This window comes from Zalophus californianus, chromosome 5, assembly GCF_009762305.2.
Source record: "Zalophus californianus isolate mZalCal1 chromosome 5, mZalCal1.pri.v2, whole genome shotgun sequence".
NCBI classification, from domain to species: Eukaryota; Metazoa; Chordata; class Mammalia; order Carnivora; family Otariidae; genus Zalophus; species Zalophus californianus.
Genome location: NC_045599.1, coordinates 78,053,393 through 78,077,531, shown reverse-complemented (window position 1 = coordinate 78,077,531; position 24,139 = coordinate 78,053,393).

Below are 24,139 nucleotides of genomic sequence, written 5' to 3'. Positions count from 1 at the left end.
CACATATAGTCTCACATCATCACAAGAAGAAGGGTGAATACAGTACAATATTTTGTGTGAGAGAACACGTTCACATAACTTTTATTACAGTATATTGTTATAACTGTTTTATTACTAGTAATTGCTGTTAATCTCTTACTGTGCCTAATTTATAAATTAAACTTTATCATAGGTATGTATATGTAGAAAAGAAACCCAGTGTAAATAAGGTTCAGTACTCTCAGGCATCCACTGGGGGGCTTGGAATGTAAACCCCACAAATAAAGGGGGACTACTCTATCAAAATCTTTGGGCATTATCACCCTTTGGCGTCTACCTTCGCCCACATTGTCACTCTGTGTGCCTCAGGGAACATACAGAAGTAATCCTATCAGAGGAGTTACTTGAAGTGACAGCCTGTTCATTGCTATGAGAAGCCAAGCATTTGACTCCTGGCTCTTGCAATAATATTTCCTTTGTTAAAAAGCACTTTGCCAATTTTGAGATCAATCAAAAAAATACAGCTGTTGTAAAAAAGCAGTATTTTTTTCTTTTTTTCAAATTTTTATTTAAATTCTAGTTAACATATAGTGTAATATTGATTTCAGGTGTAGAATTTAGTGATTCATCACTTACATGTAACACTCAGTGCTCAACACAAGTGCCCTCCTTCGTACCCATCACCCGTTTAGCTCATCCCCCATCCACCTCCCCTCCAGCAACCCTCAGTTTGTTCTCTATGGTTAAGAGTCTCTTATGGTTTGCTTCCCTCTCTTTTTTTTTCCCCCTTCCCCTATGTTCATCTGTTTTGTTTCTTAAATTCCACATATGAGTGAAATCATATGGTATTTGTCTTTCTCTGACTGATTTATTTTGTTTAGCGTAATACACACTAGCTCCATCCATGTCATTGCAAATGGCAAGATTTCATTCTTTTGATGGCTGAGTAATATTGTATTTTATATCTATACCACATCTTCTTTATCCATTCATCAGTTGATGGACATTTGGGCTCTTTCCATAATTTGGGTATTGTTGATAATGCTGCTATAAATAGCGGGGTGTATTTGCCCCTTTGAATCAGTATTTTTGTATGCTATGGGTAAATACCTAGTAGTGCAATTGCTGGGTTGTAGGGTAGTTCTATTTTTAACTTTTTGAGGAAGCTCCACCCTATTTTCCATAGTGGCTATACCAGTTTGCATTCCCACCAACAGTATAAGAGTGTTCCCTTTTCCCCACCTCCTCGCCAATACCTGTTGTTTCCTGTGTTGTTAATTTTAGGCATTCTGACTGGTAATTTTTATTTATTTATTTATTTATTTATTTTTAAAGATTTTATTTATTTATTTGAGAGAGAGAAAATGAGAGATAGAGAGCACGAGAAGGAAGAGGGTCAGAGGGAGAAGCAGACTCCCCGCTGAGCAGGGAGCCCGATGTGGGACTCGATCCCGGGACTCCAGGATCATGACCTGAGCCGAAGGCAGTCGCTTAACCAACTGAGGCACCCAGGTGCCCTGGTAATTTTTTTTAAAGATTTATTTATTTGAGAGAGAGAGCATGCATGTGTGAAGGGAGGGGCAGCAGGAGAGAATCTTCAGACTCTCTGCTGAGCATGGAGCCTGAGGTGGGGCTTGATCTCATGACCCATCAGATCATGACCTGAGCAGAAAACCATGAATTGGAAGCTTAAGGGGGGCTTAACTGACTGGACCACCCAGGTGCCCCTGACAGGTAATTTTTATGTTGAATTTTCTTGGATCACTTTCCTGTTACAGCCCTGTTACATCTTCTATTCACCCAATTTCTCTGAAACTCTGTAATTTTTTGTTATACTATCCCTCTTGGATACTCCTTCCCCCGCCCCCCTGCCATCTTCCTTTCCTTTGCAAACAACTGCCATCCTAATCCCTCACCTCACCACCATACACATTCCCTAAACTTTGATTAGCTGTGCCTTGTGTATAATTCTCAGAAACTTCCCTCATCATCTCTTTTGCCTAAGAGACAGGCCATAACATTAGGAAAAAAAAACTTTTCATCTGTTCCACATTTTTCTGGTAAAATGTTCTACTATTGATTTCTAACATATTCTTGCAAACACAAAAGAAACTCTTTTATCACCATCATACAAATTACTTCTTTTCTATGGTAAAATTCACAGCTATTGAACTGGAACTTGTGGAGTTTCTGTTCCCTGTCTGGCTCCATCCCCTTACCTCGGCCTTATCTCAGAAGGCCAACCTGATATTATTGTCTGTCTCGGAAGCTATGAGAGTGGAAGTGCATATTTTGTCAAGACCATTAAAAAAAATTTCTATCTTAGGGTCACTGCAGTTCAAGGTTGGGGCTGATGTTTTTTAAACTAGCTTTCAATTTTCTCTCCATGTACTTTTTACTCTTTAAACTGCATGAGATATAAAGTGTAAGAGAAATAAGGAGAAATTATATTTCACACAAATGGCAATAAATGTAAAAGTATCATCCCCCCTAAGAGGTGGTCTTAGCATAAATGGATCCTAAAAAGGTCTGGATACTTGTAAATGATGGAGCCATATCTAGCAGTAGAGAGAAGATGCAAGTGGCAGACCTTACTTTTAAGTTTGACTAAGGCAAACAAGCATATTCTCCATGATTTGACCCTCAGAATCCCTCTTGGCAGCAAGACACCAAGTGAGATGCCGGATGAAAATGGCCCTTCGTTGGCTACCCACTCTCACTGCAATGCCTTGGTGAAAATAGACTTGCCAAATCACTGCAGGAGAGTCATTTAATTCCATCCTGATCAAATTTTACAGGTCTGTCATTCAAATTGTTCCACATAGTCAGCTGCAGGACTTCATCAGGAAGGAATTCGTTCTGCTTGGGATCCTTAGTTAGCATTCAGGAACGACCTCTGGGATTAGCCAAGCCGAAACCTTTCGGCAGCAGGCACAGCCACGTTCAGACCGAACCTCTGCAGCTGACTTTTCTAACAAAACATTATCATCTCTTTAATCAAGGGCTAAAGCACATGATTTCATTTTTCGCTTTCAGTAAATAATTGCACCATGAGCTGCACGTGGTTTCCAGAGAAGCTAAGAGCCACACCCTACTCTCCCCAGGTGAGACAGGTGCTTCTCTTCCAAAGCCGCTCCTTACAAGTCCTCTAAGTTCTCTCAGCCTAGCTCTGCACTCAGAACATCAGGGAGGCCTTTAGAATCCTTTCTGCCAAGGCGAGATATTGAACCACACAACTCAAATTTGTGTGAAATATCCCAGTAGGAGCACACCAGGGAAGTCTCTGCCTGACCAAACAAAGGCATTTCTACCCCACTTAGCAGCCAGAATCTGCTTTAGGTTAATTGCCCTGCTTATTGCAGGAAGCTCATTCCCCGGAGTCTCTAAGAGCCATAGCTTCTCTCCACTATGTAAAGCACTGGGCATATTTCCCCAGGTCTTGGTGGAGATTCTAAATGCCATCTTGAGGTTGCTTCAACAACACCCACCCCCTTTTTTAAGCTCACTGACTGGCATCTCTCCTAGCTTAAGCAAGCATACAAGTAGAAAATTCTGATTTCTTGTTTCATGCATGGGTAGCTGTTTATTGTTATCATTTGCTGGTCCGCTAAGCTCTTCGATGACTTTAGAAGGCAAGTTAAGTATGCCAGCTCACGGCTGAGTACCTTGGCTGGCATGGAGCTGTGCTGGATGAGAGCTTATTTGGAAGTCTGGTGTTTGTTCACGGTTTTGTGATGCTCTTATTCTGCTTCAAAAACTGCAATTAATCAAGACATCTGACAAGTGCTCCAGGATTGCTTTATGACATCTAGTTGCCCAGAACCACCTGTGCCCCTGCCACCCCAAAGGGAGCACCATTCACTAACATTGCAGGAGATACGTTATGATGATGATCCTGGTGGTGACTCCACTCATCAACTGTTGTTTCTTCCTAAACATTCATATTCTGTGCCTCATTCTTTTTGTGACAAACAGCCATCCATTAACTAGATATTAAAGGTGACCATTAGACCATTAGAAAGAGTAACAATGATAACAGTAAGTGCTGTTTATTCAATTTTCTTCTTTAATCTTTATAATAATTATGAAAGATAGGTACAACTACCCTTGTTTTATTAATGAGAAAGTAAAGCACAAGAAGTTAAAATGCAGCTGGGAAGAGCACAGTATTATTGGCAGAATATTTTCCTTGCTATTATTTCCACCTTCATCGCCCATACAAAGCAGTGTGTTCATCATCATAGCATGTGATTTGAGAGAGGGAGAAATTGCCAGTCTCTGGCTTTTGTGTACCCCCAAACTGAAGTTTAGTATTGTTAGTGTTTGAGGAAAAAGCATGTTAGAAACTGTACCTTTGAAGGAGATATACCAAATTACAGAAGAAGAGGATAACTTACCCTCCAGATGAGAGGAAAATTCTGCTGGGTTAGGGATCTTTGTATGTGTGGTGGAAGGAGAACTAAAGACAAAAATGATGAAAGTGGTCCTGAAGGGAGCATCTTGCTTCCTGTGAGCAACCTCAGGAAATATTAATCGTTAACAATCTGTGCTCTACACGGAGCCATGGATAGCCTATGTGAGATTCCCACATCACAGGTAGGGAAAGATGACTCTGGAAGTAAAGTCTGAATGGATAGATGAATGGGTTTGCATGACCAAGATGAGTATTCGATGCTTATTAAGTAGTTATAGAACTAGTAATGATGATTTGAAGGGAAAGTGAATTTTAACCTGGCAACATCGAGTTTGTGGTGACAGCAGGGCATTGAGCATGAGACATCTAGAAAGCAAAGCAGAAACACAGTACAGAGAATGAGGAGAGGTCTGAAGTAGGGGCCTGACTTAAGACTTAAGCATCAAGATGTGACAGTGAAGCTGTGAAATGTGATCATTTCAAAGGCATTTAATATAAGCTGTTGTCATGTGCCAGTCATTTTTATATTCCCAATTTCTTAAACAATCCTTAGGATATTACTGATTGGACTCATTGGACAAATGTATAAAAATAATAGATAAAGAGGGAAAGAAGCCAGATAAGAGGGGAGAAAAAACAGGAGCCTAACCTGCCAAAAAACCGAAAGGATTGAAATCTCCTTGAATATCAGGACAATCTTTAAATTGAAGGATACAGATTATTTTAGAGGTTTTAAACCTGGCTCTATATTCATATCACTTGGTGGGGGCGATTTAAAAAGATAATAAAAGAATGGTTGCTCAGACCACTTAAACCCAAATCTCTTGCAGTGGGGTACAGATAGCAGGATTTTAAAAATGCTGCTCCCCGTCTGATTCTAAGGTTCAGCCATCATCAAGAATCACTGGATTAGATGATCTGCATGATTTCTTAAATCACGAACATTCCAACTTACAGAAAACGTTTAAGTGCTTGCTATATTTTAAAAATACCTATTTTTGCTTTGATTTTTCCCAGACCTTCTCAGTCTGCCGCTTGCTTCAGTGCATCATTATCCTTCCAGTACCCAAAGTCATTTCTGACCCTCGTTTCCCCCTCACCCCCTGAATCCCACCAGACCACATCCCACTGATTCTTTCCCACAAGTTATTCTTTCCTTTATATTTTCTATGCCACAGCTGTGGTTCGCCTCTACACTTTCTCTTGCTACAGCGTTACTTTGTTATATGATCTCTTTAAATTGAATTTCTTGTCTCTGCCATTTATTACTTTATTTGCCACCAGACTTACCTTCTCAAACACACATCAGATTGTGGCACTGCCTAGCCAAGAAACCTTTATGGATTTCTATTGCTTAGAAGGTAGAGTCCAAACTCCTTAGGCTTGCATCCGAAGTCCTACATGACCTAACTTCACCGTCCCTCTCAAGCCTCCACCCCTGTGTACCCTCGCTCTCTCCCAGGGTTCTCACCTCCAGAATAGTCTGTGCTCAGGCTTCCCCATACCCATGAACTAACTTGGTTATCTCTTCATGCTTCCTTCACCCACCAAAATCTGAATTTTTCAAAAAGCATTAGCACAAAACCACTTTCAGGAATATTTTTTTCCTTCCCGAGCCAGAATTAATTCTTCCTTTTGCTCTTCTCTCCTGTCACACAGTATCTATATTACAGCACTTAATACATTATGTCTTACTTTATGGTTAATTGCTTTCAACTTCTTTCTCCCACACTACATTGTGATTCCTCCGAGGCCAGCTGTCAAGCCTTAGCATCTTCATAACCCACATTTTATCTAGCACCATGCTTTATAATGAGTAAGTACTTAATATAGGCTTATGGCTCTGGCTTGAACTGAGTTGACTGGAACTATGCTAAAAGTATTTTTACATAAAAATTTAAAAAAACTAAATAAATATGTCCTGGGAACCTAGTGAACACTTTCCCACAAGAAGCTGCAATGAACTTTAATATAACTAGGGTGATTCAGTTTCTGTTTTAAATATTTATTATTGTTTTAATGCTTTTGAGAAAGTCTAATATACAAATCCATCGTTTTTTTTTTTTTTATTTGACCCTATTTATCTGTCAAACCAGAAGCAATTAAAAAATAATCCTGAGAGAAAGGGTAGTTCATCTAACAAAATTGCCTTTGTTCTTTCGGGATTTAAGGTAAATTGTGTTTGTGAAGTAATCAGTTTGGATTTAACCCATCTCTTTGTTAGCTAATGGATTTCTCTTTGTGTTTAATAATTAAGGTAGGGACTATTTCTGAATAACTGTGGGCTTAATTTTTTTTTTAAATGACAGCTCTTAAAGTCTTCTCCCCCCCCCTTTTTATAAAATCAAAGTCAAAATTACTCTCTTTGTGTTGCCTAGGTTGTTCCATGCATTAAGAAAACATTCTACCAGAAAAAAATAGTAAATGCCTTTCCAAGACACATGCCTTCTGCTTAACTAATGACCTGTTTAGAGGAACCCTAATCAGTTCTTGCTTCTCTAGGCATATAGATGATATAATGCATGGATGGAAGCTATAGTTACAGAATTCATTTTTTATTTTTCCAATGATTTACAGAAAACCACCTTTCTAACTTGTCTGCAAAAATACCTTATTAATGAAGCTCTCTAAAGCCAAATTATAACCTATATTAAGGAAAAAAAATCAAACAATGTCTGTTATTCTTCTCTGTGTGTTAGAGTCTCTTATTTGTTTTTCTGGGTTTTCTGTTATTTCTTCCAAGGACAATCATGCTGTTTGAATACAATATCCAAAAAGTAGCTTAGAGTTACTACCTGTGAATTAGTATGTATCTTTTATGGTGAGTCAAACATTCAAACATACCCTGCCATTTTAGAACAGAGATATGTTTTTTAATGAGAATTATAACTGACCATAGCAAATCATACAGGGTTTTTGCTATTGGTGGTAGCAGAGAGGATTCTTGAAATGTAATAATGTTTTGCCAGTGAGGGCATTATTGTTTCTGTAGCTAAATGATGCAAAGCAGAGACTATTGAAAGGCTGTATAAATAATTACCCTTGCCCAGAGAGCTATTCTTGTAAAAGTCTACATTTTTAAAATTTTTTTATTGTTATGTTAATCACCATACATTACATCATTAGTTTCTGATGTAGTGTTCCATGATTCATTGTTTGTGCATAACACCCAGTGCTCCACGCAGAATGTGCCCTCTTTAATACCCATCACCAGGCTAACCCATCCCCCCACCCACCTCCCCTCTAAAACCCCCAGTTTGTTTTTCAGAGTCCATTGTCTCTCATGGTTCCTCTCCCCCTCCGACTTACTCCCCTTCATCTTCCCCTCCTGCTATCTTCTTCTTTTTCTTTTTTCTTAACATATGTTGCATTAATTGATCAGAAGTACAGATCTGTGATTCAACAGTCTTGCAAAATTCACAGCGCTCACCATAGCACATACCCTCCCCAATGTCTATCACCCAGCCACCCCATCCCTCCCACCCCCCACCATTTCAGCAACACTCAGTTTGTTTCCTGAGATTAAGAATTCCTCATATCAGTGAGGTCATATGATACATGTCTTTCTCTAACTGACTTATTTCACTCAGCATAACACCCCCCAGTTCCATCCACATCATTGCAAATGGCAAGATCTCATTCCTTTTTATGGCTGCATAATATTCCATGGTGTATATATACCACTTCCTCTTTATCCATTCATCTGTTGATGGACATCTTGGCTCTTTCCACAGTTTGGCTACTGTGGACATTGTTTCTATAAACATTGGGGTACACCTACCCCTTTGGATCCCTACATTAGTATCTTTGTGGTAAATAACCAGTAGTGCAAATGCTGGATCGTATGGTAGCTCTATTTTCAACTGTTTGAGAAACCTCCATACTGCTTTCCAGAGGGGTTGCACCAGCTTGCATTCCCACCAACAGTGTAGGAGGGTTCCCCTTTCTCCGCATGCCCGCCAACATCTGTCCTTTCCTGACTTGTTAATTTTAGTCATTCTCACGGGTGTGAGGTGGTATCTCAGTGAGGTTTTGATTTGGATTTCCCGGATGCCGAGCGATGTTGAGCACTTTTTCATGTGTCTCTTGGCCATTTGGATGTCTTCTTTGGAAAAATGTCTGTTCATGGCTTCTGCCCATTTCTTGATTGGATTATTTGTTCTTTGGGTGTTGAGTTTGATAAGTTCTTTATAGATTTTGGATACTAGCCCTTTATCTGATATGTCATTTGCAAATATTTTCTCCCATTCTGTCAGTTGTCTTTTGGTTTTGTGGAATGTTTCTTTCGCTGTGCAAAAGCTTTTTATCTTGATGAAATCCCAATAGTTCATTTTTGCCCTGGCTTCCCTTGCCTTTGGCGATGTTTCTAGGAAGAAGTTGCTGCGGCTGAGGTCGAAGAGGTTGCTGCCTGTGTTTTCCTTTAGGATTTTGACGGACTCCTGTCTCATGTTTAGGTCTTTCAACCATTTGGAGTCTATTTGTGTGTGTGGTGTAAGGAAATAGTCCAGTTTCATTGTTCTGCATGTGGCTGTCCAATTTTCCCAACACCATTTGTTGAAGAGACTGTCTTTTTTCCATTGGACATTCTTTCCTGCTTTGTCAAAGATGAGTTGACCATAGAGTTGAGGGTCCATTTCTGCGCTCTCGATTCTGTTCCATTGATCTATGTGTCTGTTTTTGTGCCAGTACCACACTGTCTTGATGATGACAGCTTTGTAATAGAGCTGGAGGTCCGGAATTGTGATGCTGCCAGCTTTGCTTTTCTTTTTCAAGATTCCTCTGGCTATTTGGGGTCTCTTCTGGTTCCATACAAATTTTAGGATTATTTGTTCCATTTCTTTGAAAAAGGTGGATGGTATTTTGATGTGGATTGCATTGAATGTATAGATTGCTCTAGGTACCATTGACATCTTCATAATATTTGTTCTTCCAATCCATGAGCATGGAACGTTTTTCCAATTCTTTGTGTCTTCTTCAATTTCTTTCATGTGTATTTTATAGTTTTCTGAGTACAGATCCTTTGCCTCTTTGGTTAAATTTATACCTAGGTGTCTTATGGTTTTGGGTGCAATTGTAAATGGGATCAACTCTTGGTTTGTCTCTCTTCTGTCTTGTTGTTGGTGTATAGGAATGCCACTGATTTCTGTGCATTGATTTTATATCCTGCTACTTTACTGAATTCCTGTATGAATTCCAGCAGCTTTGGGGTGGAGTCTTTTGGGTTTTCCACATACAGTAGCATATCATCTGCAAAGAGTGAGAGTTTGAATTCCTCTTTGCCGATTTGCATGCCTTTGATTTCTTTTTGTTGTCTGATTGCTGTGGGTAGGACTTCTAATACTATGTTGAATAGCAGTGGTGATAGTGGACGTCCCTGCCGCATTCCTAACCTTAGCGGAAAAGCTCTCAGCTTTTGCCCATTGAGAATGATATTGGCTGTAGGTTTTTCATAGATGGCTTTTATGATATTGAGGTATGTACCCTCTATCCCTATACTCTGAAGAGTTTCGATCAAGAAAGGATGCTGTACTTTGTCAAAAGCTTTTTCTGCATCTACTGAGAGGATCATATGTTTCTTGTTCTTTCTTTTGTTAATGTATTGTATCACGTTGATTGATTTGTGGATGTTGAACCAACCTTGCAGCCCAGGGATAAATCTCACTTATCATAGTGAATAATCCTTTTAATGTACTGTTGGATCCTATTGGCTAGTATTTTGGTGAGAATTTTTGCATCCATATTCATCAAGGATTTTGGTCTGTAATTCTCCTTTTTGATGGGGTCTTTGTCTGGTTTTGGGATCAAGGTAATGGTGGCCTCATAAAAGGAGTTTGGAAGTTTTCCTTCCATTTCTATTTTTTGGAACAGTTTCAGGAGAATAGGTATTAATTCTTCTTTAAATGTCTGATAGAATTCCCCTGGGAAGCCATCTGGCCCTGGGCTTTTGTTTGTTGGGAGATTTTTGATGACTGCTTCAATTTCCTTAGTGGTTATAGGTCTGTTCAGGTTTTCTATTTCTTCCTGGTTCAGTTTTGGTAGTTGATACATCTCTAGGAATGCACCCATTTCTTCCAGGTTATCTAATTTGCTGGCATAGAGTTGCTCATAATATGTTCTTATAATTGTTTGTATTTCTTTGGTGTTGGTTGTGATCTCTCCTCTTTCTTTCATGATTTTGTTGATTTGGGTCATTTCTCTTTTCTTTTTGATAAGTCTGGCCAGGGGTTTATCAATCTTGTTAATTCTTTCAAAGAACCAGCTCCTAGTTTCGTTGATCTGTTCTACTGTTATTTTGGTTTCTATTTCATTGATTTCTGCTCTGATCTTTATTATTTCTCTTCTCCTGCTGGGTTTAGGCTTTATTTGCTGTTCTTTCTCCAGCTCCTTTAGGTGTAGGGTTAGGTTGTGTATTTGACACCTTTCTTGTTTCTTAAGAAAGGTTTGTACTGCTATATACTTTCCTCTCAGGACTGCCTTTGCTGTATCCCAAAGATTTTGAACAGTTGTGTTTTCATTTTCACTGGTTTCCATGAATTTTTTTAATTCTTCTTTAATTTCCTGGTTGACCCATTCATTCTTTAGTAGGATGCTCTTTAGCCTCCATGTATTTGAGTTCTTTCCGACTTTCCTCTTGTGATTGAGTTCTATTTTCAAAGCATTGTGGTCTGAAAATATGCAGGGAATGATCCCAATCTTTTGGTACCAGTTGAGACCTGATTTGTGACCTAGGATGTGATCAATTCTGGAGAATGTTCCATGGGCACTAGAGAAGAAGGTGTATTCCGTTGCTTTGGGATGGAATGTTCTGAATATGTCTGTGAAGTCCTTTTGGTGCAGTGTGTCATTTAAAGTCTTTATTTCCTTGTTGATCTTTTGCTTAGATGATCTGTCCATTTCAGTCAGGGGGGTGTTAAAGTCCCCCACTATTATTGTATTGTTGTCAATGTGTTTCTTCGCTTTTGTTAGTAATTGCCTTATATAATTGGCTGCTCCCATGTTAGGGGCATAGCTATTTACAATTGTTAGATCTTCTTGTTGGGCAGACCCTCTAAGTATGATATAGTGTCCTTCTTCATCTCTTAGAGTGTTTGGTTTAAAATCTAATTTGTCTGATATAAGGATTGCCACCTCAGCTTTCTTTTGGCATGCATTAGCATGGTAAATTTTTTTCCACCCCCTCACTTTCAATCTGAGGGTGTCTTTGGGTCTAAAATTAGTCTCTTGTAGACAGCATATCAGTGGGTCTTGTTTATTAATCCAATCTGATAGCCTGTGTCTTTTGATTGGGGCATTTAGCCCATTTACATTCAGGGTTTCTATGGAAAGGTATGAATTTAGTGCCATTGTATTACCTGTAAGGTGACTGTTACTGTATATTGTCTCTGTTCCTTTCTGATTTATGCTGCTTTTAGGCTCTCTCTTTGCTTAGAGGACCCCTTTCAAGATTTCTTGGAGGGCTGGTTTCGTGTTTGCAAATTCCTTTAGTTTTTGTTTGTCCTGGAAGCTTTTTATCTCTCCTTCAATTTTCAATGAGAGCCTCACTGGATATAGTATTCTTGGCCGCATATTTTTCTCGTTTAGTGCTCTGAAGATATCATGCCAGTCCTTTCTGGCCTGCCAGGTCTCTGTGGATAGGTCTGTTGCCAATCTAATATTTTTACCATTGTAGGTTACATATCTCTTCTCCCCACCTGCTTTCAGGATTTTCTCTTTGTCTCTGAGACTCGTAAGTTTTACTATTAGATGTCGGGGTGTTGACCTAATTTATTGATTTTGAGAGGGGTTCTCTGTGCCTCCTGGATTTTGATGCCTGTTTCCTTCCCCACATTAGGGAAGTTCTCTGCTATAATTTGCTCCAATATACATTCTGCCCCCTTCTCTCTTTTTTCTTCTTCTGGGATCCCGATTATTCTAATGTTGTTTTGTCTTATCGTATTGCTTATCTCTCGAATTCTGCCCTCGTGATCCTGTAGTTGTTTATCTCTCTTTTTCTCAGCCTCTTTATTTTCCATCATTTGGTCTTCTATATCGCTGATTCTCTCTTCTCCCTCATTTATCCTAGCAGTTAGTGCCCCCATTTTTGATTGCACCTCATTAATAGCCTTTTTGATTTCGACTTGCTTAATTTTAGTTCTTTTATTTCTCCAGAAAGCGTTTCTCTAATAACTTCCACGCTTTTTTCAAGCCCAGCTAGTATCTTTAAAGTCATGATTCTGAACTCTAGGTCTGACATCGTACTAATTTCCGTATTGAGTAGGTCCCTGCCTGACGGTACTACCTCTTGTTCTTTTTGCTGAGGTGATTTTTTTCATCTTGTCATTTTGTCCAGAGGAGAATAGATGAATGAGAGAACAAAATGCTAACAGGTTAACAATGTCCCCAGCAAATATACTCTATACAAATCAGAAAAGACCTGAAACCAGGGGAAAAGAAAGGAAAAGAAAGAAAAACAAAAGAAAAAAAAAGAAAAATATAAAAACAAAAACAAAAACAGAGCAATACAAAAAAAACAGAATATGATCAGATATGATCAGGCTAGTGCATAGATCAGTGCCACACACTAGATTCGGCATATTTTGGTCTATTAGAAAAAAGTGCCTCCTAAAATTTTAAAGGAAGAAAGACTTATATATGTACAAAATAAGGGTTGATACAATGAAGGGATGGAAGATGACTGTAAAGATGAAAGTATAAAAGATTTTATAAAAGGAATTGATAAGATAAGCGTTTGTTTGAAAAAAGAAAGAAGATTTAAAAAAAGAAAAAAAGGGAGAGAATGTGATCAGGCAAGAGACTAGAACAAAGGCATACACTAGTGATTTAGGGTATATTTTGATCTGTTAGAAGAAACTGTATCTCAAAATTTTAAAGGGAGAACAACTTATATATAATGTTATATATAATATTCTCCCTTTAAAGGGAGAATAACTTATATATGCCAAAAATAAGGGTAACTACTATGAAGGGATAAAATATGACTCTAAAAATGAAAAATAAAAAATGTTTTTTTTTTAAAAGGGATTGATAAGATGTTGGGTGAAAAAGGGAAAAAGAAAAATTAAAAAAAAGTTAAAAAAATTACCTTTGAAAAACTAATGAATCATGGTAAAAAAGCCTTGAATTCTATGTGCAGTATTCCCCTAGTGCTGGAGTTCTCCCGTTCTCCTTGATCTGTAAACATGGTCTTGGCTTGCTGGCTGTTCGTGCTGATCTTCTGGGGGAGGGGCCTGTTGCAATGGTTCCCAAATGTCTTTGCCGGAGGCGGAATTGCCCCACCCTTGTCGGTGTGGGCTAAGCAAGCTGCTCAGCTTTGCTCTAGGGAGCTTTTGTTCCCTGCAAGCTCTCGGTACAGCTTTGGAGGACCAGGGCGAAAATTGTGGCCTCCCAATCTCCACCTGGAGGAGCCGCGAACTTGGGGCCCCGCTCCTCAGTGCGCCCCCAGAGAAAAGCAGTCACTCCCATCTCCCTGGTCTCTGGCCGCACTGCGTGCTCACCCGGCCTGTGACCGAGCGTTTCTTTGTCTGGCACCCGACCCCGTGTGGAGTCTCCAAACCCAGCAGATCCCTGCAGTGCGCTCCCGTGCTGCTCCTCCCGGGGGAAGAAGGGGAGTCTCCCCGGCTCTGCCCCTGGTTGGGTCCCTGCTGGAGGAGCAGTGGCCCGACTGGGTCGCGGATCACAGTTTATGGCAACCCCGAGCTGAGAGCCCGTGCCTCGGCTCCGTCTCTGCTCCCGGCTTCCCCGCTCCGATACCTGCGAGCTCTGCCGCACTCAGGCACCCCCGGTCTTTCTGTGACCCCGAGCGTCCTGAGTCCACACTGTCCCGCGAGGGTTCCACCCCCAGCTTTGCCACTGGAGTGATGTCTCTCAGCGGAGCCGACTTCTAAAAGTTCCGATTTTGTGCTCCGCGGCTCTATCACTTGCCAGAAGCGGCCAACGGAGGCCCCCTCCCCCGCCGTCTATCCTCCCGAATATCGCCTCGGATTCACTTCTCCGCGCGTCCTACCTTCCAGTAAGTGGTCGCTTCTCTGTTCAGAGAGTTGTTGCTACTCTCTTCTTCGATCTCCTGTTGAGTTCGTAGGTGTTCAGAATTGTTTGATCCCTATTCAGCTGAATTCCTGAGACCACACGAAATCCAGGTCTCCTACTCCTCCGCCATCTTGCTCCACCCCAAAAGTCTACATTTTTATATTAAAGAAAATAATGTAACCTCCATCCTGTGCCTGTATTTTTTTTTTTTTTTTTTTTTGGTGGTAAGGGGTTATTTGTTGTATGCTTGTCCACTAACGTGCTAAGAAACTACAAAATAGAAGTTGTATCAAGGGCATTTTCCCAATCTGTTCAGAGATGGCTCACATATGTTTTCCTTATGTATTCACCTATTTCTGAACAACTTCATTAATATCTCTATCCCATCAAAGAACCCTTTTCATAATCATCCTAATATAAAACAGCACTCTTTCTCTATTATGTTGCCTGACTTTATTTTTCTTCCTACCTTATCATTAGCTGATACTATATGTTTTTAAATTTATTTATTATTTATTCTCCCCCAAGAGGTAAGTTACATGGGAGGAGGACTTTAATCAGTGATGTTCACCACCAGATCCCTTGTACCTGGCACAGAGCTGGCTACAGCACAGGCTGACTATGTGGGGATCTGGATGAATGAATGCTATGGATTATTTTTAACACTAGAAAAAAATAACCATGAGTTTACCTAACTTGGTAAATCTATAAAGTGTCAACCTCCAAAAAGAAGATGGCAGTAGTCCAAGAAAACATTAACAAATAAGTGATATTTTAATATTGGAGATGGTAATACTTCTGCATAATTATTTAATTCAAAAGCATTACTTGGTGTCTATTCTGGTTATCTTCTGTGTTAGATTCTGGAGATACAAATGTGAAGAAAATATCTCCTTGAGACAATCATATTCTAATGAAGAAATAAGATCAGTAAATAATTTCAGCCCCATGATTAAAGAAAAGTAAAACAAAAACAAGAGAACTATAAGGTACGGTGGTAGAGCAGGAGGTGTGACTGCCCGTTTTGAGGAAGTCATTAGGGAACCATAACAGAGTAGGTGAGGTGGACCTAGAACTTATAGTTTCCTTTTCTACTTCCAGATCTCTTTCTGATGAGAGAAAAAAAAATACATTGAACAAAACGATAACAATTTTGCAAATTAATGAATAAAACCAAGGAAGCTGGAAGTGAGTCTTGCCTCCACTAAGAGTTCATCCAGAGATTTAAAACCTTCCCTTAAAACTAATGAGTCTATCCATAGAGAAACATTGTAATCCTGATAAATACTACAATATTAAGTATATTTCTATATGACTACCACTTAGTCATTGAAAGTTTTAAAAATTGTGATCAGCTGAAACGAATTACGTTAATCAATAGAATTATTGCTAATATATAATGACCAAAGTTTCAAGCTGCCATCTACTCAATAAATAACTGGTTAAATCCTATATAACTTTCTGTATTTGGTCCAGACTGTGACCATGGCTGTCATTACAGGCAATGGGTAGCCAGACACTTCAGAGATTCTATTTTTTCCATCTGTCTACTATGTATCCTTAGAAAAACAATAATACCTATGAATACTCTTCACTTGTACAAGGGAAAGAGGAAAGCAGTCCTCTCCTTTATAAAATGATTCTCCACAACAACCAGAACTCATTTAACTCCCATTATCTTATAGAAGAATATTATTTTAGCACCATCTTTGCTCTAGTACTGCATCTTGGCTAAACAACACATATTTAATCTAAAAACATTTAAAAGAACAAAAGTATGTCTTAGATTTCTTTGTTCTTTATGGTGAAAATAACTAGTTTCTCTGAAATTTTCTCTAATCAGACAATTATTGGCGTCTAATAGACCATATTCATTTTAATAATAAGGGATAGAAGATTAATTTCCAGGATCTTGTGGCCACTATTTTGCAATAACAATGGCAAGTCATTTAAGGATTTTAATCAGGAGAGTGAAGTTAAGAATACATCAAAGAGAGCCAAATCAGGGAGCATGAGCCAAGTTTACAGGATCTAGAAATCTAGCTGATAGTGACAGTGGCTTGAAGTAGGGGATTGGTAGTAGGAATTGAGAGGCATAATGGATCTGAAAAATAAATTAGAGATAGATTCAATGGGAATTTGAAATTAAGCGGAGTAACGAGAGAAGGCAGGTGGAGGAATCAATACCCTCAGTGTTGAGCCGTAATAAGTTTTTCATAGAAAAACTAGAAGAAAACTGATTTGGAGCAAGAAACAATGATTTAAATTTGGAAGTTATTGAACACTAAGGTGTCTAAGAGCCATTCAAGTGGAAGTATTTAGTAGGTAGCTATATATAAGGGTCTAGAGCTCAGGAGAAGGATCTGTGTTAAAGATACAAATTAGGAAATCAATACATATGGTGTTGCATGAAGCCTTGGGACATAATGAGGGATCCAAATAAATAGAAAGCATCTAATTGGAGGAGAGAGGATCACTTGCAATAAAACCTCAAGGAACATTCTCATACAAGTGTAAAAACAGAAAGGAGAATTGCCAAAGGTTATTGAGGAGTGAAAGGCAGGCAAAACATTCTAGAGGAAGGAATATTTTAAAAAGTTGGGAAAGAAACATCAGAGGCTCCTACATGGTATGGCAGCATCTGTGGGGACCTAAGCAGTGGAGATAAAAGTGAATTAGGGAAGGTTTGGGAACAGTGAGACTCCCACATCTTTTGTGGAATTTGACTGTAAGCAGAGAGAGAGAGAAAATTGCCAAGAGAGCAGAAAAGTTGGCACACCATTTGTTCTTTTGCATTAGAAAATTAGGACATTTCACCTGGCAGTAGAAATGGAAAAGTTAAAGAGCAAGGGTGGGGTGGTAATATTCTTGTGATAATGTTCCTTGACTCACATTCTAAGTCTGGGTAATGCTATGTTACCTGCCCTTTGGGACATTCATTTTATATATATATAATTCATATTATATATATATATATATATATATATATATATATATATATATATATGATGGCATTTAATACAGCCTCTCCTAATTTTGTGTCAAATCTGTTTGATTTTATGATTTCTGGTATTTCCCCAAACCAATTTGATCAAGGAGCATGTTTTCTTATACAATACTTGTTAATTGCCTAAAGAAATAGAATTCCTTAGGAACTTTGTGTTAACATAGGGTTCCTGAGGGAAGGAAAGTAATAAGATTTTGTGTTCAAATGGAGGGATTCATCTTAGCAGTGGGATAAACTCTCCTAATGTGACAGAATGAAAGAAGAAAAACTGTGGATACTGCCAGGTTTATAAGCTTGATGACAATAACAAACTGCACTACATACATAGAAATCCACACACAGGGCGCCTGGGTGGCTCAGTTGGTTAAGCGACTGCCTTTGGCTCAGGTCATGATCCTGGAGTCCCAGGATCGAGTCCCACATCGGGCTTCCTGCTCAGCAGGGAGTCTGCTTCTCCCTCTGACCCTCTTCCCTCTCGTGCTTTCTATCTCTCTTTCTCTCTCTCTCTGAAATAAATAAATAAAATCTTAAAAAAAAAAAGAAATCCACACACAAACAGGTGCATAAGCATATACAAAACATATTTGAACTTATAAAACACTAACACTTAAACACATATAAAGTCAAATAAATGGAGATACTACTGATATTCAGATATTGTAAAACTGTAGTTTATGAGAAGGCGAAAAGTTTTGAAACAATTGCTGACAGCAATGTCAGAGAAAGTAGAGTAAGGTTTCTGGGCATTACTGGGACCTAGGTAATGTAGAGATGATAATTTATACTGAGACTCATCTACCACTAATCTAGTGCAATTCCTTTAACACCTTTAGATAGGTTAGTTGGGACTGATCCAGGATTAAGGTTTCTCAGGTACTATGATGGAGAAAATAGGGTAAAATAATTGAAAATTTTGGGAAAATACAGGTTGAATATAACAATAGAAATATAATTCTCCTAATAATTATGATGATAGAAGACCATCTGAAGATCTTCGACCCTAACTCAGATAACCTGGCTCCAGATCTTGTGCAGTAGAAAGAGCTAGTCAGACAGAGGAGAAAGATAAAAGATCAGGATGTTTTGATGGTATCAAATATCAGGTCTAACCAATGACTGCTGAGCAAGAAATATAGAAAGAGAGAAGACTGTATAAAGTCATGCAATAGTTGAATTTACAATTTCAGAGATGAAGTTGAGGTGAGAAGATCTTTGGCCTTAGAAAATGTGCGACTGGAGTGGAAGGGAGATGAATATCACTGAGGTTGAGATTAAGGGTGTGTAAAGCTAGAATACTGATTGGATCTGCCATGTGGCTACTGAAGTTACCTACTATAATGTTAGAAATAGAAGTAGCAAGGAAGATGGAGAGTTTTCAAGAGTCCTCTAGAGCCTTCAAGAATTGTGGTTGCTGGTGGCAAGGCAAGGTAGTGAATATGTAGAAGATTGTATAGTGTAGTAGCATAAGCTAGACATTATTTAAAAATAGCTCTTTTGAGAGTCACGTTACCAATCTGACAGATGTAGGAGAGAGACCCTAGCCTCCATCTTCCAAGAAAGATCAACAATTAAACAGCTATCTATGAATAAAATCAGCTTTGGGAGAGCTCTGGACTCCACTTAAGAAATTTCAGAAATGCAGTGGAACAAAAATCTTAGAATAACTGCATAAGAAGAGAAGAAAGACAGCTTCATCTTGCAGCATCGTCTTATTCTCCAAGCTGGCATTGCTCAGTGCCAAGAGGGCACTTCCTAGATAGAATGAGTTCTCCTTGTGAAGAAAAAAAGAACAGGTGAGCTACCTTTTTCTCCAGCCTTTTGGGACACCATACAAAGGTCCCACTTGGTTTCACTCCACCCAGATCAGCTAAGCTGAGACCTATAAAAACATCTAAAAATAAGAAAGAAAAGCAGGGGCTACCAATAGCAGCTCTGCAGTGGGAGTGGGTGAGGTTCACAGTGACCTGTTCTATAGATAAACCCAGAAACTTTTGCCACTGGAAAAAGAACCAAAGGCCAGAAGAGCTGCTGAAGATGCCCTGAAGATTTTGTCAGCTTTTGCTCCACAGATATGCACATTTGCCGACACCAGTCCCTTACTTCCTCTTATTTGTTCCCACTGGAGCCCAGGAACCACACCGGAAGCTAGCTCAGACCCTGTGATGGCAAGAATGCAAGAAGCCAACCTAGAACCCTGTGGTTTTCCCCCCACTTGCCAAAGTGCAATCCAGCTGTGCACTTACATACAGCCACAGGAGAACAGGCAGTTCTCAGCTGCTTGTGAGCTCAGATCAGGCCTTGCCTGTCTTCTGTCACTGGCCTATACCACCACACTACCCTGTAGCTACCCACCCCCAGCTGTGCATCTGCATGCCCCCAGCCCTACCCTGTCACTGGCCTCCACTGAAGCATCCACACCTGAAGGGCAGGGGGATTGTCCAGCCATGAGAAAGCCACAGCAAAGCAACCCCAAGAGAAAACAACTAAGCTGAAGGCATCATACTTCCTGACTTCCAACTATACTACAGAACTATAGTGATCAAAACAATATAATACTGCCATAAAAACAGACACACAGGCCAGTGGAAGAGAGAGCCCAGAAATAAGCCTGCTCATATATGGCCAACTAATATTTGACAAGGAGTCAAATATACTCAATAGGGAAAGAACATACTCTTCAATAAATGGTGGTGGGAAAACTGGATAAGAACATAAAAAAGAATGAAACTGGACCCCTATCTTATAACACTCACAAGAATTAACTCAGAAGAGATTAAAGACTTAAACATTAAATCTAAAATTGTAATACTTCTGGAAGAAAACATAGGGGAAAAGCTCCCTGACATTTGTCTTGGCAGCAATTTTTGGGGATATGATGCTAAAAGCACAAGCAACAAAAGCAAAAATTAATATGTGGGACTACATCGAACTAAAAATTTTCTGCACAGCAAAAGAAACCATCAATAAAATTAAAAGGCAACCTAAGGAATGGGAAAAAATGTTTGCGAATCATATATCTGATAAGGGGTTAATATCTAACATGTATAAAGAACTCACATAACTCAACAGAAAAAGAGAGAGAGAGATACCAAATCATCCAATTAAATAATGAAGAGAGGAACAGAACAGACCTCATTCCAAAGGAAAGATACAAATAGTCAACAGATACATGAAAAGGTGCTCCATATCACTAATCAGGGAAATGCAAGTCAAAACCACAATGGGATTGATCACCTCACACCTGGTAAAATGGCTACCATAAAAAAGACAAGATGTAAATGCTGGTGAGGATTTAGAGAAAAGGCAACACTTGTGCACTGGTGGTGGTGGGAATGTAAATTGATGCAGCCACTATAGAAAACAGAATGGAAGTTCCTCAAGAAATTAAAAATAGAACTACTATATGATCCAGCAATCCCACTTCTGGGTATATATCTGAAAAAAATGACTACAGGATCTCAAAGTGATATCTGCATTCTCACGTTCACTGAAGCATTATTCACAACAGCCAAGACATGGAAACAACTTAAGTGTCCACCAAGAAACAAATGGATACAAAAGAAGTGGTATGTATATATACAGGGGAATATTATTCAGCCATGAGAAAGAAGGAAGTCCTGCCATTTGTGACAACATGGATGAAACTTGAGGGCAATATGCTGAGTGACATAAGTCAGACAAAAATAAGTAAATATTGTCTGATTTCACTTCTATGTAGAATCTAAAAAAGTTGAACTCATGGAAACACAGAGTAGAGTGGTGGTTACTAGTGGCTGGTGGTTAGGGAAATGAAGTATTGGTCAAAGAGTGCAAAGTTCCAGTTATAAGATGAATAAGGACTGAAGGCCTAATGCACAGTACAGTGATTATAGTTACTAAAATTATATTATATCCTGGAGAGTCGGTAAAAGAGTGCATCTTAACTGTTCTCACCACCACAAAGAAATGGTAACTTTAGGGCATGATGAAGGTGTTAGTTAACACTGTGGTATAATCATCTTGCAATGTATGGGTATTGATTCAGCATGTGCATCTTAAACTTATATAATGTCATGTGTAATTCCATCTCAATAAACTGGTAAAAATAAGAGGAAAAAACAGCTTTGGGGGGTAAAACAATACATGCATGTTAGTAAAAATTCAAACAATGAAGAAAATTACAGAGGAAAAGAAAGAAACCTACTTGTGCTGAGATTTGCACCACTAATATGCTTACATAATCTTTTCCAGTATGTCTACAACCACAGAAGCAAGGTATTTCCATGAGAATGGAGGAATTCTTACCTAAAAGTAGAAAATGAGGAGAATGTCAAATCCTTGCAGGAACATTGAGGAAGGTGGGGTGTGGGATGTTACAGTCCTCCATCTGGAAGGGAAAATGATGGTTTAAGGTTAGACCCATTGTCAGTTAAAGGAATCAAATGAAGATAACTTTCTTTGATTATTGATTGTGATTATATGAGTATTAATCATAGAATGTAGATTTCAGAAATCACAGAGTATTTGGAAGCCAGAAGGCTGAAAAATGATGTGCCATGCTAAAGGGAGTACAAAATGTGTCCGCTGAGAAGATGAGAGGAGACAGATGATCAGGAAGATTCCATCTTGGATGTCAGTCAAGGAATTGAGGCCAGGGAGATGTAGCTCCTGCAAGGCCAGCAAGAAATTCATTTTAGTGACCTCTTCACACGCTAGTGGACACATAAGCCTCTCAGGCATCGGCCGATGGGAGGAACTCATTCTTTCTCTCATTCATTTAAAATTAGGCTTTGAGGGGTGCCTGGGTGGCTCAGTTGGTTAGGCGCCTGCGTTCAGCTCAGGTCATGATCCCAGGGTCCTGGGATCGAGCCCCACGTCGTGCTCCCTGCTCCGGGGAGCCTGCTTCTCCCTCCCCATCTGCCTGCCACCCTGCCTACTTGTGCGCGCTCTCTCTCTCTCTGTCAAATAAATAAATAAAATCTTTAAAACAAAATTAGGCTTTGAGCACCCACTATGTGCCAGGAACCATGTGAGTCTCTAGGGTATAAACTGATGAACAAGAAACTCATAGTCTGGTGCACTCAGAGAGAACAGAATGGCAAAATAGCATATGTTTATAAATGCCATTAAAAGCCTGAAAGTGGACAAGCATGAAGCAGTCTGTTCTCTATTAGACTATTATTAGGACAGCTGTCCAGTGAAGCAGGAACCCAGAGAAGGAGCAATGTACTGCAACCACAGTTTTCATATAGAGGAATTAAAATTCCAAATCTCCAAACCTACTGAAAGTCACCGTTTACATAGACATTAGCATTTTTTAAAGCTTCTCACATATTTTATCATCAGGGAATTAGCATAAACACCCAGGGATGCACATATTTTCCAAAATATTGAGAAAAGGGGGTGCCTGGGTGGCTCAGATGGTTGGGCATCTGTCTTCGGCTCAGGTTGTGGTCCTGGGGTCCTGGGATTGAGCCCCACATCAGGCTCCTGGCTGGGCGGGGAACCTGCTTCTCCCTCTCCCTCTGCAGCTCCCCCTGCTCATGCTCTCTCTCTCTCTGTATCTCTGTGTTTCAAATGAATAAATAAAATCTTAAAAAATATCGAGAAAGGGAAGATACCAAGAAACACATATTATACCCTTGAATCTTCTAATATGATTACTGAATAGAATTTAATATACAAAATTCCTTTAATGTAACATGTCTCCACATAATGTCGGCATATGTAAAAAAAGTCACTGGCTTTTTGAAATACGATTTATTTTATAAAGACACAAAGCATGACTTTGCAAAACTATAGCAATCCATCATAGCCAACACCAACAGAAATATCTCTGTATGTATACAGAGAAATTGCTCATGTGCTTCAATACATGTGTTCTGGGACAGAAAACCCTAAAAACCATCCACAGAGAATTTCTCTTTATCAGATACTGTCTTATTTCTGGAAGTTTCCCTTCTTTTAAAGATAAAATTATTATACTCTCTCAAAAAAGAATATCCGATTATTTTATACATTTATGGTCTCTCTTACTAATTTATTCTAAATATTTAAAAACCAGCCTTTCGGACTGAAGATAGAGATTCTTCACTTTTACCAACATGAGTCATAACATGAGCTAGATCCATAGGTAGGTTTGTTTGTGTTTTTTTTGTTTTGTTTTGTTTTGTTTTCATTTTTAGGAGCTGATAGAATGTGGTTGAAAGATAGTTATTCCTAGACTAAGAGAATGTGATATGCTTGTCAGTGAGGTGGATAAAAAGCTTCTCCAGGACAGCTCTATTATAAGAGGTTACTTCCAAGCTTTAGTAACATTTCTCTGAGAACAGGTACCACGGGGAGACCGAGGATTTGCAGATGGAGAATGGCAGACACATTTTAGCATCACAGAGTGAGGGCATTGTTCACCTTTGTGGGCACTGCCCCTGGGGCATAAACTAACATGTGGTGCCCATGAAAGGATATCACCTCGCTCACCTAAGGCTGTATAAACTAGAAACAAACATACTCTCCAGATCGAAATGAGGGCAAAACGGTAAGGGAGCTGTTTTTTTGTTTTTGTCCACTTTTTGTTTTGCCCACTTTCAGGCTTTTAATGGCATTTCTAAACATTTTCTTTTTGTTTTAATTAATTCCTGATTACCACTGGCTTGGAAGCTTGTTTTTAGATAATTTCTTTAGGATCAAACGGGAAATTTCTCTGTGAGAGGAGCTGATCTGGAATAACCTAC